The sequence below is a fragment of the Tenrec ecaudatus genome, chromosome 2 (assembly GCF_050624435.1).
Source record: "Tenrec ecaudatus isolate mTenEca1 chromosome 2, mTenEca1.hap1, whole genome shotgun sequence".
NCBI classification, from domain to species: Eukaryota; Metazoa; Chordata; class Mammalia; order Afrosoricida; family Tenrecidae; genus Tenrec; species Tenrec ecaudatus.
The window spans coordinates 75313353-75329572 of NC_134531.1; the positions used below are offsets into that span (position 1 = coordinate 75313353).

At 50.5% G+C, this 16220-nt stretch overlaps 1 protein-coding gene across 1 annotated transcript in view; it reads right to left on the minus strand.

Moving 5' to 3' along the window:
* LHFPL2 (LHFPL tetraspan subfamily member 2) overlaps positions 1-16220 on the minus strand; it is a 193897-nt gene that overhangs the window by 39426 nt on the left and 138251 nt on the right. The window lies entirely within an intron of this gene.

The window sequence follows — 16220 nt, forward strand, 5'->3', positions numbered from 1 at the left end:
TAACTAGAGGAATTCCCCAGCTATTTGGGATTCAAACTGTGTTTTGAAAACAGACCGGCTTATGTGTAGCTCCCAGAGGGAGGCAAGCTCAAATTCAGCACGCAGCTGCCTCGGGCTCCAGGTCCTAGCAAGCACAGAACCAACGTTCCCGACGCGCGGGCAACGGGCTTGGCTCGCGCTGCTGAACTGGCCTCATGCCTCAGGAATGGCCCCACGGGGAAGAGGAGGCCCAATGGGCTGCCCCTCATGGCAGTCCAGGTGACGTCACTGCAGGCTCCAAGTTCAAGAAAGAAGCCTGCGCCCTCCTGTGTGCTCAGAGCACAGCCAGTCACTAGAGCCCTGGTGGTGTAGTGGGCTCCCGGAGCTGCTGACCATAGGTCTGTGGTTTGAACCCACCAGCTGCTCCTTGGGAGAAAGCTTGAGGCTGTCTGCTCCCGTAAAGATTTACAGCCTCCTAAACACAAAGGGGCAGCCTGCCTCCGCCCAACAGGGTCGCTGTGAGTTGGAACCTACTCGGTGACAGTGGGCGTGGTTTGTCACAGCGCCCAACAATCAGCAGACATGATGAACAGAGACAAAGTCAAACCAGCTATCTCGGAGGGCCAGAGGCTGGCTTGGAAGAGGGGAAAGCAAACGAGAAAGGAAGGCCCCGGGCAGAGAGACAGCTTTGGGTTGATTTCTGTTCAGAGAGATGCCTCCCAAGGCCCTATTCCTGGACGGATCAGCTTGTTCAGTGCTCCAGATTCCCAGGGGCCACAGGGGGCCTGGGGCATCCTCCCGCCATGAGCCAGGCTAGGGTGAAGGCAAACTCACTGAGCTCCCCTGGCTCCCAGCACTGGCCAGGAGGGTTTGGGGGCGTTGGGAGAAGAACTGACTCTATGCTAGTTAGGTCGTAAAAGGAGCAGCCTTGGGGTGCTGCTGCATATTTTCTGTGGTGGTTTGACAGACAGACGTCTATTGCTAGAAACCATTTCTTTCCGTCCAGATGCCCCCAGGGCCCGAGAAGACCCTGCACGGGGCAACCAGCTCCTTTTCTCGGCACACCACGTGCCAAGCTTCCCTAAGTGACGGCGCTGGACATCCTGGGTCGAGCATAACATGGGGGTTGATCAGAGCCATTGAAGAGGCTTCTGGAAGAACACGCAGCCCACACTGGGCTGCCATGAGCTCAACAGCCACCCTCTGCTGCTCCACCCGCCCAGAGGCAGGAGCTCCTTCAGACAGGCAGCTTCAGGGAGGGCTGTGTCTGGAGCCAGGCTGTCTGCATTGGGATCCTCGGACTACTCTCTGGGTGGTGACCAGAGATAAGGCGTCCATGCTTGGTTCCTGTGGCCCCACAATGGGTGCGTGTGAACATCAAAAGACATAAGCAACGTTAGAACAGGGCTTGGGAGGTGGTCAGCATTCCTGTCCCAGCACAAACATGGCCACCTCGGAGGTCAGAATGGCTCACCCACTAGCCAGCTCTTGTTGTGCCTTTGAACAACTAATCTCCCCTGTCTGGGGTCCACTTCCTTACGTCTAAAGTGGGGAGGATTGCTCAGATGACACAAACCAGGCATTTCCAGCCAGGTACGGTTGCAGCCAACACAAGACTGGAGTCACGGCCATTACTATCACCAGATTGGTCAGCACTTACTATTGCTCTGCTCTCCTAGGGCTGCTGGAAGCCCTGGGGGTGCTCTTGGGTGAGTTTTGGACTGTTAACTGCAGAGTCGATAGTTCAAATCCACCGGCTACTCCATCAGAGAAAGAAACGGCTATTTGCTCCCATAAAGATCTGCAGCCTCCGAAAGCCCTATGTAGGGTGTCCGCGGCTCAGAATGGACCTATGGCAGTGGGCTGGGGGATAGGGCTCCTGGCCTTCACTATGAAGAACAGCCATCACGAGTTGACTCTGACTGAAGGCGACCCCACACAGGCAGAGCTGAGCTGTGTTCCAAATGGGTTCACACGGTTTTTTCTGTGGTGCCTGCAGGTGAGTGCGGTCCCCATCTGCACCACACAGGGCCTCCCTCGCCTCCACACAGCCGGACAACTAGTGTCAGGAACTCTGCAGACGGCAGCTAGTCCAACGGCAAAGAAACAGGTGAGGGAAAACAAGCAAAGAAACAAACAAAATCACTAGACGGGAAGTCAGGGAGAGCGGGATTCTGACACCAGCTGTTCACTAACAGGTGCACTACTGACTCGCTTGTCTCGGGTCCCAGGCAAAGGGCAGGATCGGCGCACAAGTCCACAAGGCAGTCCTATTCCAAGCCCATGGCCCTCTCTGACCACTTCCTCCAGAAGTCTCCCAGACTGCTGATTCTTGCTCTCTAGCCCCGCTCCTTGGGGGGATGGGGGGCAGGGGTGCTGGGTAGAAGGAGAGACCTCGCGCAGGGTTAGCAATGCGTATGTGGCAGAAGAGGAAGTCACACTGTCTCATAGCAGGCGAGGAGTCAGGGCCCATCCTGACGCACCACACAGGAAGCTGCTGTCTGAGGATCATGGCCAAGGGGAGTGGGCTGGCCTGGTTCTCTCTCCCAAGTGTTCTTTTTTTTTTTTTTTTCCTGGAATGAGTGACTCCCAACCCAAGCCTCCTCCATGCTCGGGGACATGGTAAACGGTCTCCACAGCTCTCCTTGGCCTAGTGCCTACAACGGAGGGCCCTTCTGTTCTTAGCTTCAGAGACGGACCCTGCCCTTGGTGGGCCCGACCTTTCCGTTCCCCAGTCATAAAAAGATCCCTTCTCGCTCTTCCATTCGTGCACTTCCTGTTCTGAGCAAGTAACATGCTCGGAGTCAGGATGACTTGGACAGGTGCATCTGAGAGGACATCGCCAAATGCAAAGTTTTTAATTGCTTTCTAAATTATATATACATCGGCTACTTGTGTACTCCCAGGGAGCCCTGGTGGCATAGTAGAGACACACTGGGCTGCTAAGCACAACGTCAGCAGCTCGAAACCACCGCGTCCTCGGCTGGGGAAAGACGAGGCTTTCTACTCCCAGAAAGCACTACAGTCTCACACACAGGGCTAGGTCTGCCTTCTCCTCTCGGACTGCTGAGTCGGAACTGAATCAGTGGCAGTGAGGCGTTGAGTATGTAGTTCAAGGAAGGGCAAGTGAGCACCCCAGACATGGGAATAGGAACCCCTGAGCCTGGGCAGCTGGTGACATGGGCGACTCCTTCTCAGGGCTGCCCTTGCAGGCAGGAGTCAGAAGTCATGGCCCTCTTACCTCAACACATAAACCGTATGAAACTGGCCTCGGAAATTAAGGCTTGATGGGTATGCCTCTGCTCCTTGGGAAATTATTCAAGGAAGGCAGTGGAGGCCTCTCCTCAGTTACAAACGGCCCCAGAAGCCTGACTGACACTCATTCCAGGGGCACTTACTTTTGATTTGGATGTTTATTAATGATCTAATAAGATATCTTGTTTGGTCATGATCAACCCAGTGATTCCAATGACGTTTAAAAACAACAAGAAAACCCAGCATTCTGATCCAACAGGCAGCTGCTGAGTTGACATTAATATAAAGTGATTTTCAATTTTACTTGGCATTATCAGTGAGTTCAGGGGTGGATTAGAAAAATTATTTTTAAAAATTTATTGTGGCCCCAATGCTGTCAATGGCAGTATTGTACAAGGCTCAGTGCAATTGATCTGATTACAATGATCATCACAGATGGAGAGGGCCAGGGGTGCGAAGGACTGGAAGACAAGTCACTTTGGAGTGAACCACACACAGGCCAGATTGGCAGGCAGGCTGGCATGGCTGTGAGAATCAAGCTATGTGAACACCCCCCCCCCCGCCCCCACCACCACTCACAAGTACTTTCAGTTTCACTCCCTCTCACTTTGGGACTTTTGGTCCAAACCACCCTTTAGCAAGGGCGGCTACCTTATAAAAGCAAGGTTATGCTGTACTAGGGTTTTGCGATGACACAGGAATAAAAATGCCATCACGTGTATATATTTCAGGGCGGTAGCCAGGCACACAGAGGACAAGAGGAGCAACATGACTGTGGCTACAGAGGCAGAGATTCGAGCAATGTGGCAACAAGCCAAGGAATTCCTGGAGCTACCCGAACCAGGAAGAGGCATCTCCCTTAGAGCATTATGATGGTGCTTGGCTTTGCCTTTGAACTTCTGCCTCCAGAGCTGTGAGAAAACACATTCTGTTGTTTGTAGCCCTCAAGTGTGTGGTCATTTGTTATGGTAGCTGTGGGACCCTGAAATGTTACATCAAACATTCCACTCTTGCTAAAGGGCTGGGTCATGTGGAGGTTGCTTATGTTCTGAGCAAAATAGAAACTCATAGCCCTTATATTGAGAGAGAGAGAGAGAGAGAGAGAGAGAGAGAGAGAGAGAGAGAGAGAGAGAGAGAGAGAAGATAGAGAGAGAGAGAGAAGATAGAGAAAAGCATAGTGGGAGGAGAAGGAGAAAAAGGAAGTAGAAGAGAGAGGCAAAATAGAAATAAATGATGGCTGAAAGAGTGGATGATATTTAATCCAGACCTATCTGATAATTATTTGGTATAACCAATCTTAGCAAGAGTTTAAGTTAATGTTAAATTCCCAACAGCCCTTCTTACCCAGTCCAACTTACCTAGTAACTGACAGGATTAGCTGTCAACTATTTATAGTGATTTTTTTTTACTTTTAGGAAAGGGCATTGATGGCACTGTGGGCTGGGCATCAGGCTGCTAACCAGAGGGTTGGCTGTTCAAAACCATCCGTGGAAGGGGGGAAAGATGGGGCTGGCTGCTCCTGTAAAGATGTACAGTCTTGGAAACTCTATACAGTCAGTCTGAGTCAAATGGCATCGATGATGATGGGCGAGGATAACCTTTCAATGAGTTCGTCTTCCTAGTGCAAATCCTTGTGAGGAAGACACGCAGAGGACACGCTGCATGTTTCCAGCTTTCGCTGGGTGGGGAACGTGTGTGGTTTGCTCTCACGACACATCGTAGTTTAAAAGGCCGCAAGGGCGCAGCTGGGCTTTTGTTCACAGCCGTTCTGGAGAATCCGCACCTGTGCAGGAGACCCAGGCTCCATTCCCAGCCCATGCACCTCCTTCCTGTGCAGCCACCACTCACCTGCTAGTGGGCGCATGTGTGCTGCTACAATACTGAACAGGTTTCAGCAGAACTTCCAGGCGAAGATGGAGTGGGAAGAAAGGCCTGCCCACCTGCCCTATAGATCTCTACTGTTTGCTCTGCAACCGATGACGGACTGGCAGCATTCCGTTCACCCTGAGTTGTGACTGGCTGAACACCTGGTACCCGGTGCACATCCCTCGCCCTGAAGAGCTGGTGCAGGGGAAGACACGCTCAGGGGCATCCAAAGAAGCCATTTGGATACTAGGGAATCCTTGAACAAATATGGACTGTATGTAGCTTGGCAAAAACCTACTACCACACTAGGGGAAAAGGGAGTGAGTATAAGGTGTGGTTTTCTCCAAAGCAATGCACAAACCCCTTTTCAAGGCACCCCACCTGGCTAAATTCCCTCCAGCACATGACTGAAAAAGCAAAAACCAAACTCACTGCCAGGGAGCCTCTGCGGACTCATAGTCACTTTCCAGGGCAGGGTTCCTGAGACTATTCCTATGTACAGGAGCAGAAAGCTCTTTCTCCCTCAGAGTGGCTAGTGGCTTCAAACTGCTGACCTTTCGGTTAACTGCCCAATGGGTAACCACTAGGCCACCAGGGCTCTGTAGCACATGGGCCTTTTCAGGCAAGAAGCAGGACTCCCATGAACCCAATAGAGAAAAGAGCAGGCTTTTCATGTTATGTCAGACATTTGTCTCCATGGGTCCCCTAGCTTAGTCATCTGAAACACAACAGCAAAAACAAAGACCCAAGTTGAAACTGGCTGGCTGGCTGGCAGGCAGTGGTCACTCTTCAGGAACCACAGGGCCAACCACCTGCAGAAGGGTGAAGTTGGTTTGTGCAGCTACTGATCAGAATGATAGCTGACCACATTCACAGGTCATTAACACCTTAGCTCAAGTTGCTCTGGCCAGGCTGCTGAGCCAGCAAGGGGGCACAGGAGGCGTAATCCCACTGTGAAGAAGGTCCTAAAGGTGACAGAGGTGACAGAGAAGTCAGCAGGCAGTTAGAACACATAATCAGTACCAGGGGACACTAAGGGTTTCTGTCCCACCCAGCCTGGGAGGCAGAGAAAGCCAGACAGAGCCAGTGCCGGGGCGACATCTGTGTGTTAGGTGTTAGGGCCGGGAAGCAAGGATGAGGAGGCACGCGAACTGTGCAGCGCTGGAGTACATGTGTTTTGGATTTTGGACTCTCTTACACATGCTGATGGGAAGCACCTGTCATCATTTCTGTGTGAGAGCAACAGGTGAGGTTTGTGTTTTAGAAAAATTCCCCTCTAGGACACCTGTGTGTGTGGGCAGGTAATGGGAAAGGACAATCTCGCTGCTCATACGTGTGTTGGAGTGTGCCTAGCACAGAAACCCTGTGGATGATGAGAGCTGGGGGCTGTGAAGTGTGGGACCCAGGACCCAGACACAGCAGAGCTGCCAAGCGAGCATGCTGTGCAGCTGGCAGAAGGCCTGCGGGTGCCCTCTTCCCTGGCCCCCTGAAAGGATGAAGAGAGCCCTAGAGGCCAGCTAGGAAGCTCTTGCAGTGATCCAAGTGACAAACAGGAGAGATGGGGATGATTGTAGGGGAATGGCGCCCTGGTGGCACTGCTGGCCAAGTGCTGGGTTGTTTAACCTCAAGGTTGAGGGTTCAAGGTCACCAGCCACTTCTGGGGAGAAAGGCGAGGTTGTCTGTTCTCGTGAACCATTGCCACGCTGGAAACCTGACATATACAGTCGCCTTGCGTTGGAATTGACGCGAGGGCAGTGGGTTTGGGTTTCCTTTTCTGTTGTTGCTGTAGGGGGGACTCTGCCCACAGGGTGATGAGACCTAGCTGCTCATGGGCGAGCCAGGTTGCTGTGGAAAGTCTGGGGGCCTCCCGGATGTCGTACAACCACCCGGCTATTGTCGTTCTCTGGAATATGACTGTGAGAGAAGGGGCAGGTTGGGGTCAGCTCCCGAGTCCAGTCTGGGTCACAAAGAGCTTGAGGTGGCTGTGGAGCTATCCTGGGAGCTTAAGGGACGCGGGGGTGACCAGAGCCAGGGAAGCCTGGGGAAGGAAGGCGATCCCAGGGGAGGGTGTGGGGCAGGACTATTCTCCGGGAATACTGTCTGCTCAAGACAGGCAAGGAACAAGAAACCAGCCAAAGAGACTTAGGTGAGCAGCCGGCCGAGGGGGAGGGCTGAGGAAGGGAGGTGTTCTGGGAAGGCAGGGAGGAGGACCATCTAAGGACTGTGCACGGGCAGCAGAGCCCGGTGGCCAGAGTCACATCATGACCTCAGAAGCAAACTTTCTACCCGAAGAGCAGCCTGGTAAACAGGGGCTGAAGGCCGTCCCACTGTGGTCTGTGCGCGCCACTTCAAACCGCTGGCTGTTTTGGTTAGCTCCTCGATTCTTCAGCCCCCAACCATTTCATGAAAAGAAAAAGGAGGGAAAAAAGCATATCCCAAGGAGGGCTTTATCTGCACTCATTACAATAAACAGGCAGTTAGCACAAGGTCAAGATAAGGAAGTGGTGAACAACACAATGGTGCAGAAGCTGCCGGGGAGGGTGAGGAGGGTGCTGGGGAAGGAAATGAGCCGGACAATGCACAGATGTCTAGGTTTTCGCTGCCAGAAGTTCAGACAAACAGGAAGACCTGAAACTTCTCCAACGGGGAGAGCTCGGTTTTGCCCGATGAGCAGAGGGGCTGAGCACATGAGGGGCATGCAAAAACAGAAGGTTGTGATTAAGGCTGCGAGATCCACACCGAACCTACATCCAACCTCGTTCTCAGAGCAACTCCAGCTCGGTGGATCTTGGGCCCAGATGACACACCCTCGGTGTGGGGACCTGCTCCCCTGGGCTAGTCAATGGGGGTGGGGGTGGGAAGGGGGGTTCTGTCTCGGGGCCCATGGTGCCAGTGAGTGGCCCCTCCTCACAGGGGCCCGGGGACACCAAGGACACTGCCCCAGATTCCCTAAGTGTGAAGATGCCCGCTGACATTAGCAAGGGTGATGGGCATATCCATTAGGGGTGAACGGTCCCAGGGGGAACCAAAGGGAAGGGAGGTCTGGTGTAATTATCCCCATGACAAGAATCCCAATCTCTGTTCCACCAACTTTACCATAAAACCTAAGAATCATGGGTAATCCTTCCAACTAGAAAAATTAGCACTTTGTGAAACTTGCCTTTCCTTGTAAACAGCCATGTGTTTTACTCTTTCTCTGGGGTATAAATGATCTTTAAAATTATGCAAATAAGGAATATTTCTTGAAATCACTGAAATTTCAGAAAAGGGTAACCTTTACATCTTAGACATGAATCCTCTGCTACGTCTATAACTTGCCATTTTTCACATGGCGGGTGAGTCAGAATCCACTCCATGGTGGTAAGTTTTTGGTTTGGGTCTGATAGTTGGGGGGCGGGGTTGTGTCCTGTGTACCATAGAATCTTCAGTGTCATCCTTGGAATTTCCCCACTGTGTATTGTAGAATGCTCCCAGTTACGACGTAAAGACTGTGTGCCGGCATTTCTGAATGTCCCTGAGGGGTCGTCCGCTGTAGAAGGTACTCCCTTGTGGTTAAGGCATGGGATCTGGACAGAGACGAGGGTTCAAGTCTTGGCTATATCACATCTATCAGGATAAAGTTGGGCAGGTGACTAACGCCTTATGCCTCAGTTTCCCCAGCTATAAAATGCAGATAATACATACATACCTCGCAGAGTTCACACCCACTGCTCATCTCTCACCTTGTATTACTTTGCTGGATTTCATGTTACCATGATGGAATCTATGTCACCAGTATTTCAAAAACCAGCAGGTTCACCCATGGTGACCAGGTTTCAGTGAAGTGGCCAGAGTAAGGCACACTGGGAAGAAGGAATGGGTGGCTGACGTCTGAGGGACTAGCCACGGAAAGCCTTATGAGTAGCCATAGAACACCGTAGGAATGGCGCCAGAAGACGAGCTTCTTTGGGCAGAAGGCACTCAGAATACGACTGAGGACGAGCGGCCTCCTTAAAGAGAGCTGACCTAAATGACACGGGTAAAGCCAACCTTGAGACATACATTTGTTGATGGGGCACAATTGGAAAAGAGATGCAACAGGTGCAAGCATGTATTCACAATTAGAACATGGAATGCATGAAGTATGAATCCAGGAAAATTAGAGATGTACAAAGTCCTGAAGTTAGAAAACCAAAAGGGAAAATATACTCAGTATATATCGAGCTGAAGGAACTGAAGGAAAAAAAAGCTTTCAGAGGCAATATTGAGGGATTCAACGTGCAAAATATGATCCAGAACCAATGATAGTGAAGGAAGTTCAAGCTGCAGGGGGAGCATTAATGAAAAATAAAGCTCCCAAAATGCCTGAAACCCTTCAACAAATGGACACAGCATCACAAGCTTTCACCAGTCTACGCTAAGAAATTTGGAAGACATCTACTTGGCCAACCAACTGAGAGACTGGTATTTGTGCCGGTTCTAAAGAAAGGTGCTCAATCGAAGGCAGAAACAATATCATTAATATCACATGCAAGTAAACTTTTGCTGAGCATAATTTAAAATAATTTCATCACTGTATTGACAAGTAGCTGCTGGGAATTTACACTGGATTTAGAAGCTGTGGCACAAGGAATATCATTGCTGATGTCAGATGTATCTTAGCTGAAGGCAGAGAATACCAGAAAGACGTTTTCTTGTGTTTCATCGACTATGCAAAGGTGCTCGACTGTGTGGACGATGACAAACTATGGGCAGCATTGCAAAAACCCTTCATTGCCTCATATGGAACACGCACCTAGATCAACCGGCAATTGTCCAAACAAAATAAGGGGCTAGTGAATGGGTTAAAACGGAGAGATGTCAAGTACTCCCTCAATGCAAAAACACTTTGTTCTAATAACCCAGCATGGCCTTGTGTGAGGCTCACCTTCCCAACATGATCACCGAAGACAAAATAGGTGCATATGCAAATGTGATAAAGAAAGCTGATGGTGCTCGGTTATCCAAAGATAAAGCGTCTGGGGTCTTAAGGGCTTGAAGATAAACTAGCGACCATCTAGCTGAGAAGTAACAATGCTCACAAGGAAGAAGCACACCAGCCTGTGTGATCATGAGGTGTCCATAGGATCAGGTATCAGGCATCAAAGACCCAGAACAACAAAGAAACCATATCATTGGGAATGAGGGGAAGGGCAAAATGGATACCCCAAACCCATCTGTAGGCAATTGGACATCGCTTTACAGAAGGGTCCTGGGGAGGACATGAGCCATTCAGAGTTCAGTATAGCAATGATGAAACATACAACTCAAGTTCTTTAATGCTTCCTCCCCACCACTATCATGACCTCAATTCTACCTTACAAATCTGGCTAGACCAGAGCATGTACTCGGGTACAGATAAGAGCTGGAAACACAGGGAATCCAGGACAGATGAACCCCCTCAAGACCAATATTGTGAGTGGCCATACTGGAAGGGTAGGGGGGAACGTGGGGGGATTGAGGGGAACCAATAATAATTCCCAGGGGGACGGACAAGAGAAAAGTGGGTGAAGGGAGACATTGGTCAGTGTAAGACACGAAAAGATAGTAATAATTTATAAATTATCAAGGGTTCATGAGGGAGGGAGGGGAGGGGGAGGGAGGGGAGAAATGAGAAGCTGATACCAAGGGCTCAAGTAGAAAGAAAATATTTTGAAAATGATGATGGCAACAAATGTTCAAATGTGCTTGACACAATGGATGGATTGTAATAAGAATTGTACAAGCCCCCAATAAAATGATTTAAAATAAGAAAATAAAAAAGAGATGTGTGTGAGGACTATATTTATTTAATCTACACAGTACACAGTGCAAATAATCTAAGAAGCTGAACTGTATGAAGAATGTCACATTAGGATTAGGGGAAGGTTTCTTAACAGCTGACACCACCTTGCTTGCTGAAAGGGAGGAGGGCTTGAAGCACTCGTGAATGAAGATCAAGGGCAGTAACTTTCAGTATGGTTTACAACTCCATGTAAAGACCAAAATCCTCCCAACTGGATCAATGGACAACATCATGATAGACAAAAAAAAAAAAAAAAGACTGACGTACAGGATTTCATTTTGCTTGGACCCATAATCAATGCTCATGGAAGGAGCTAACAACCCAAACAAGGTATCGCATCATCGGTAGATCTGCTCTATTAGATCTATTTAAAGTGTTAAAGTGCAACGACGTCACTTTGAGGACTCAGGCATCCTGGACCCAAGCCATGGCATTTTCAATCGCTTCCTACATATCTGAAAGTTCAACAGTGCATGAGGAACTCGGAAGAGGAATGGGTGCATTTGAATTATGGTGTTGGCCAAACAATATGGAGAGGACCATGGATTGCCAGAACATACAAAGCTGTCTTGGAGGGTGCACTGCCAGAATGCTCCTTCGAAGTCAGGGTACTAAGACTGTGTCTTGTGGGCTTTGAACATGCTACCAGGAGACATCAGTCCCTGAAAAGGAACACCATGCTTGGTAAAGAGGAAATGTCACCAAAAAAGGGGGCGGCCTTTGAGAGGATGGACTGACACAGCGGCTGAAACAATGGGCCCAAACATAACAAGTGCGAGGACAGTGGTTTCGTTCTGTCCCTCGAGTCAGAGCCTACTAAACCGCGTGTAACGACAAGGATTAAATGAGCACAAATATATCTGTGCTCTGCACAGGGCCCGGCGGAGAGTAAATAAACAGCACTGATGACCACCAGCAAGATGGGGTCCTGGACCCCACACTGAGCTGGCTAGTCAGATGGCCATGGACTAAGAACTAACTGCCTGCACTGTTCACATATACAGTATCTACTCATGTATAAGCTGAATCTTTCAGCACATTTTCAATGCAGAGTTTTTGTAAAATTAGGTGTCTCGGCTGATATTCGGGTTGGCTTATACTTGATAATATATGGGAACTCTTCTTGAACAGGGGCAGCTATGGTGTGTGTTCAAGATACTTACTAATTATGATAAAAAGATAATGACTTACTAACACTGTCCTTAATGAAAATTATGCTGTTTTTATTCCCCAGGGGAGGGGAAACAGGTGGAATGAAAGGAAAGTAAAAGAAATAAATGAAATGAGAAAATGACTATAGAAGTAGGAGCAAGAAATCCTGATATGAAGAAGAATGGATTAAAAAAAGGAAGGGTGCGCGTCTGAAAACGAAGGCCCACAAGGAGAGGGACTGACAGACACAGTAGCGGCTGCAGTGGGCTCAGGCAGGGAACTGCTGCGGGGCCATCACAGGACCGGGCAGCACATTGATCTGTTGGGCATCAGTCGCTGTGGGTGGGAACCGACTCGATGGCACTTAACCACACCACCACCACCACCACCAAGCTCTTTAAAACCAACTTGCGCCTTAAACTAGTCACACTACACTTGGGAAAAGGGTCCCACGGTTGGAGCTGGTGGGCATCCAAAGGAAGCCGGTCACGGAGGGTGCACAGGAGAGCTGCGGCCAGGCAGCAAAGGGGAGACACAACGGGCAAAGGTCCAAGCAGCAGCCGGCACGGGCAACTGAGAGCCTCTCTGACCAAGAGTTGCCCGGAGCGTCTGGGCCACACAGCCAAGGGGGTGTGGGTGTCTTGTGAAGGAGGTGGTGGCACTGCCAGGGTTCACTGGCTTGAGAAGCCTCAAACCAGGGTCTCTGCCCCGGCCGTTCCCTGGCCCTGGGGGACGGTCGGGGTTTCACACTGTGCAGTGGGAAACTCCACGGAGGAAGTTCTGGCTTCCGGCCTGCTCCGCCCACTCCCCCCGGCCCTGGCCCATGCCCACCATTCGGCCACACACTGCCTCTCACCATCAGCCACACTCGGCTGGGCCTGGCTGGACTCATCAGAACACGAGCCCCACGAATTCACCAGCGTCCAAACCTTCTTGGGCTTGGGAATGGTCAGTGGTTTTATCCGGTAGCTAAAGCCTGAAATAAGCCCTTGAAGACAATCGGCTTGAACGCCTAATTGATCCACAGAGTATGAAATTCGCCATTGGAGAGATCTCCTGATGAGTCATTCGCAAAGGACAACTAAGTCTCTGTGCGCCAGACCCAGGACATAATTTAGCGAGATGCCCTCTTTGCTGTCTCTTTTTTGTTTAAACCCATGTTAGTTCTCCGTACAGCTCAGTAACATACAGTTCTCTCTTATGTCATTCTGCTACACTGCATTTGTCTGTTCTCCTTGAAGGAAGATAAATCACCCAGAATAGTAATAGGCTTGTGCCCAGTGGTTAAGACTGCCCACGTTAACACGAAACAATGTGCCCACACATCTAACCTTCTGAGCCCAAGTCAGGTCCACGCAAAAACCCACTGGAGGCGGGGGAGTTTGAAGTGTGAGACGCTATTGTGGAGTGTCGGCCGAATGTACTCTACGACCCGAAGAGGAAAGGGAACACAACCGACTATTCTTTCCCGAGGGACGGGCCACGTTGCCCTCTGCTTGACCCGCACATGTCAACTCAGGAGACAGCACAGTAGCATTTTATGAGCCAGAGAAATTTCTACAAGATAAAATGTGCCCAGCGCAGCTGGGACTAAGGAAAATAAAGGCCCGGCCAGGAATATCTGACAGCAACTATTAGAACCCGACAGTAGAAGCGATGGAAATGTGAAAAACAGGCAATCCGTATGGAGTCGACTTGAAGTGTCCTAAGCCATTCTGAGGCGCTCCGGGGCGCGGCCCGTTGCTTTCGCTTTGTTGGGATTTGTGGGCACTGATTTGGGAAACAGTTGGTCTGGGCTGAAGGCGAAGCCCAGCTCCTCGGCCAGTGTCTTGTCCGGGCCGTTGGCACAGCTGTTCGTGGGAGCGCGCCGTCTGAGTAACGGAGCGTTCCTCTCGCCCCTGAGCTGGGGCGCAAGCCGAGGCCAAGCACCTTGGAGACAGAAAAACAAACGACGCAGTCACTGTGTTTTCCACTCGGTTCTGTCTGGAAATCAGGAAGCAGGACTCTCTGAAGACCTAGCGTCAGGGACGCTCTCCCCGCTGATGCGAAAGAGTCTGTTTGTTTTGTTTTTTAAGTTCAAATGAGCAGTCACAGAGAGCCTAGAAGCAGGCTGCTGGATGGCCGACGGCACACCTTGTGCACAGGCCAGACTCGCTCCCGTGACAAGTTTTTCACTCAAAGGATCAGATGCCTTGGAACAGACTTATGTCCGGTTATTTGTCCTGGTTCTTTGGGAATTGCTGGGAGGAAGATGGGGCTTTCCACTCCTGTAGAGTTCGTCTGTGGAACTCGCAGGGGGCAGTTCTCACAGGCGGTCGCCATGAGTCTGCATCGACTCGCTGGGAGAGAGGGAGTTTGTTTTTGCAGATGTGTGTGAACCCCATCTGGGTGGTGGGGTGCTGTGGGGTGGGTCTGGCTCAGGAGACGACCTCGTGTGCAACAGAACGCAAGGCTGCCTGCTCCTCCTGTGCCAGTTTCACAAGAGCCGCTTCTTTGAGCCCATTGTTGCCGGCACCGGTTAGCCCACCTGATGGTCTCTGGAGAAGGGCCTGTCTAGAAATGTGCCCAGGTACCCAGCTGTACCTCCAGTGGAGCCAAGAAATTAAAAGCCTTGATTTCTTGTCAAAAAATTTCACAAGAGACTAAACAGTGCCATCCAACCAACTGGAAAGAAAAAATAGCTCCGTATCTTTCTCACCAGCCTGACTCATTCGCATACAGGTGGTTTTTACGGTTTGTGGTTAAAAGCATGGAGTCCAGCGACGCTTCAAGCTCTGAGGGGTGTAAGCAACAGCTGGGTGGCGCCGAGCTGATGGACCGTTCCATCCGCCTCTATCTTTCATCTTCAGGTCTAAGAACTCCCTTTATTTCTTGAACCCGGCAGCCACCAAGGCATTTTGATTGATGACAATCCTCTCCGAACCACCGCTATAGGGTAGCTACGCACCCAGGGGCTGCACACAATACTGGGGAATTTACACCAATGTCTTTCATCTGGAGCCTGAGCCTGTTAATTGCTTCCAGGTTAAAACGCGCCCTATCGGGTACACACCAATGTCCTAACTCAGCCCTGTGCACACGCTCCCCACTTTGTGCCCTTAGAACCCTCCCTGGCGAGCTCTTGTCAGCTCACTGGAGCCTTTGTGCAGTTGTTGAAGAAGGCGGGCCCAGAGCCACAAGGAACAGCAATGGAGCAATGGACCGTGTGACAAGGTGGCCAGAAGCCCTAGTGGTGTGTTGCCTGAAGTGCTTGTCTGCTAATGGGAAGGTCGGCAGTTCAAATTCACTAGTCGTACCATAGGAGAAAGGTGGGACAGCCTGATCCATCAAGATTTTTTTTAAAAAGTCTACTGCCATAAAGTCATTTATGATTCAGAGCAAAGTCAGAGCACGACGTCTCCAAGGCTGTAATTCTTTTTTTTTTTAGTTATTGAGTAAGTGAGAAGGGTAAGTGAGTGAGTGAGAGTGAGTGAGTGAGTCAATGAGAGAGAGAGTCAGAAAGTGAGTGAGAGAGTGAGAGAGAGTGTGTTAGTGAGTGAGAGTAAGAGTGAGTGAGTGAGTGAATGAAGGAATGAGTTGAGAGAGTGAGATAGTGAGTGATTGAGTAAGAGAGTGAGTGAGTGAGTGAGTGAGTGAGAGACAGTGAGAGAGTAAGGGAGAGAGTGAGAGACTGAGTGAGAAAGTCGGCTGTAATTCTTTACAAGAGCAAACAGTCTCATCTTTCTCTCTTGACGCGTGGCTGGGGGGTTGAACCCTTGACCTTATAGCTAGCAGTCCGACACTTGCTTCCCTGACGGTGCCACAAGGGCTCTCATCTGAGACTGAGGCCTGGGAAAGCCTGTAGGATCACTCACCACTGTCCTAACGGGTGGCGAAGAGTCATCAGCACCAAGTTCATGGCCATGGGATTCTGATGTCACCAAAGGCAAACCCCGTCAACATCTGAAAATGCAGTGTCTCCTTGTCCACACGTGGGATCTCTGGCAGGTGTGCCTGCACTGGGACTGAAAGTTCCTGTGCTGGTGACCTGATTTTCCTTTCCTGTCACAACATTCCTGAGAGGAGTTGCCAGAGGACCATGGAGCTGCTCCCTGAAGCACGGAGCCCCAGATAGCTTCCTGCAAGGGCTCAGTGGCCCAGACAGCAGGGATTCACGCAGGAGCGA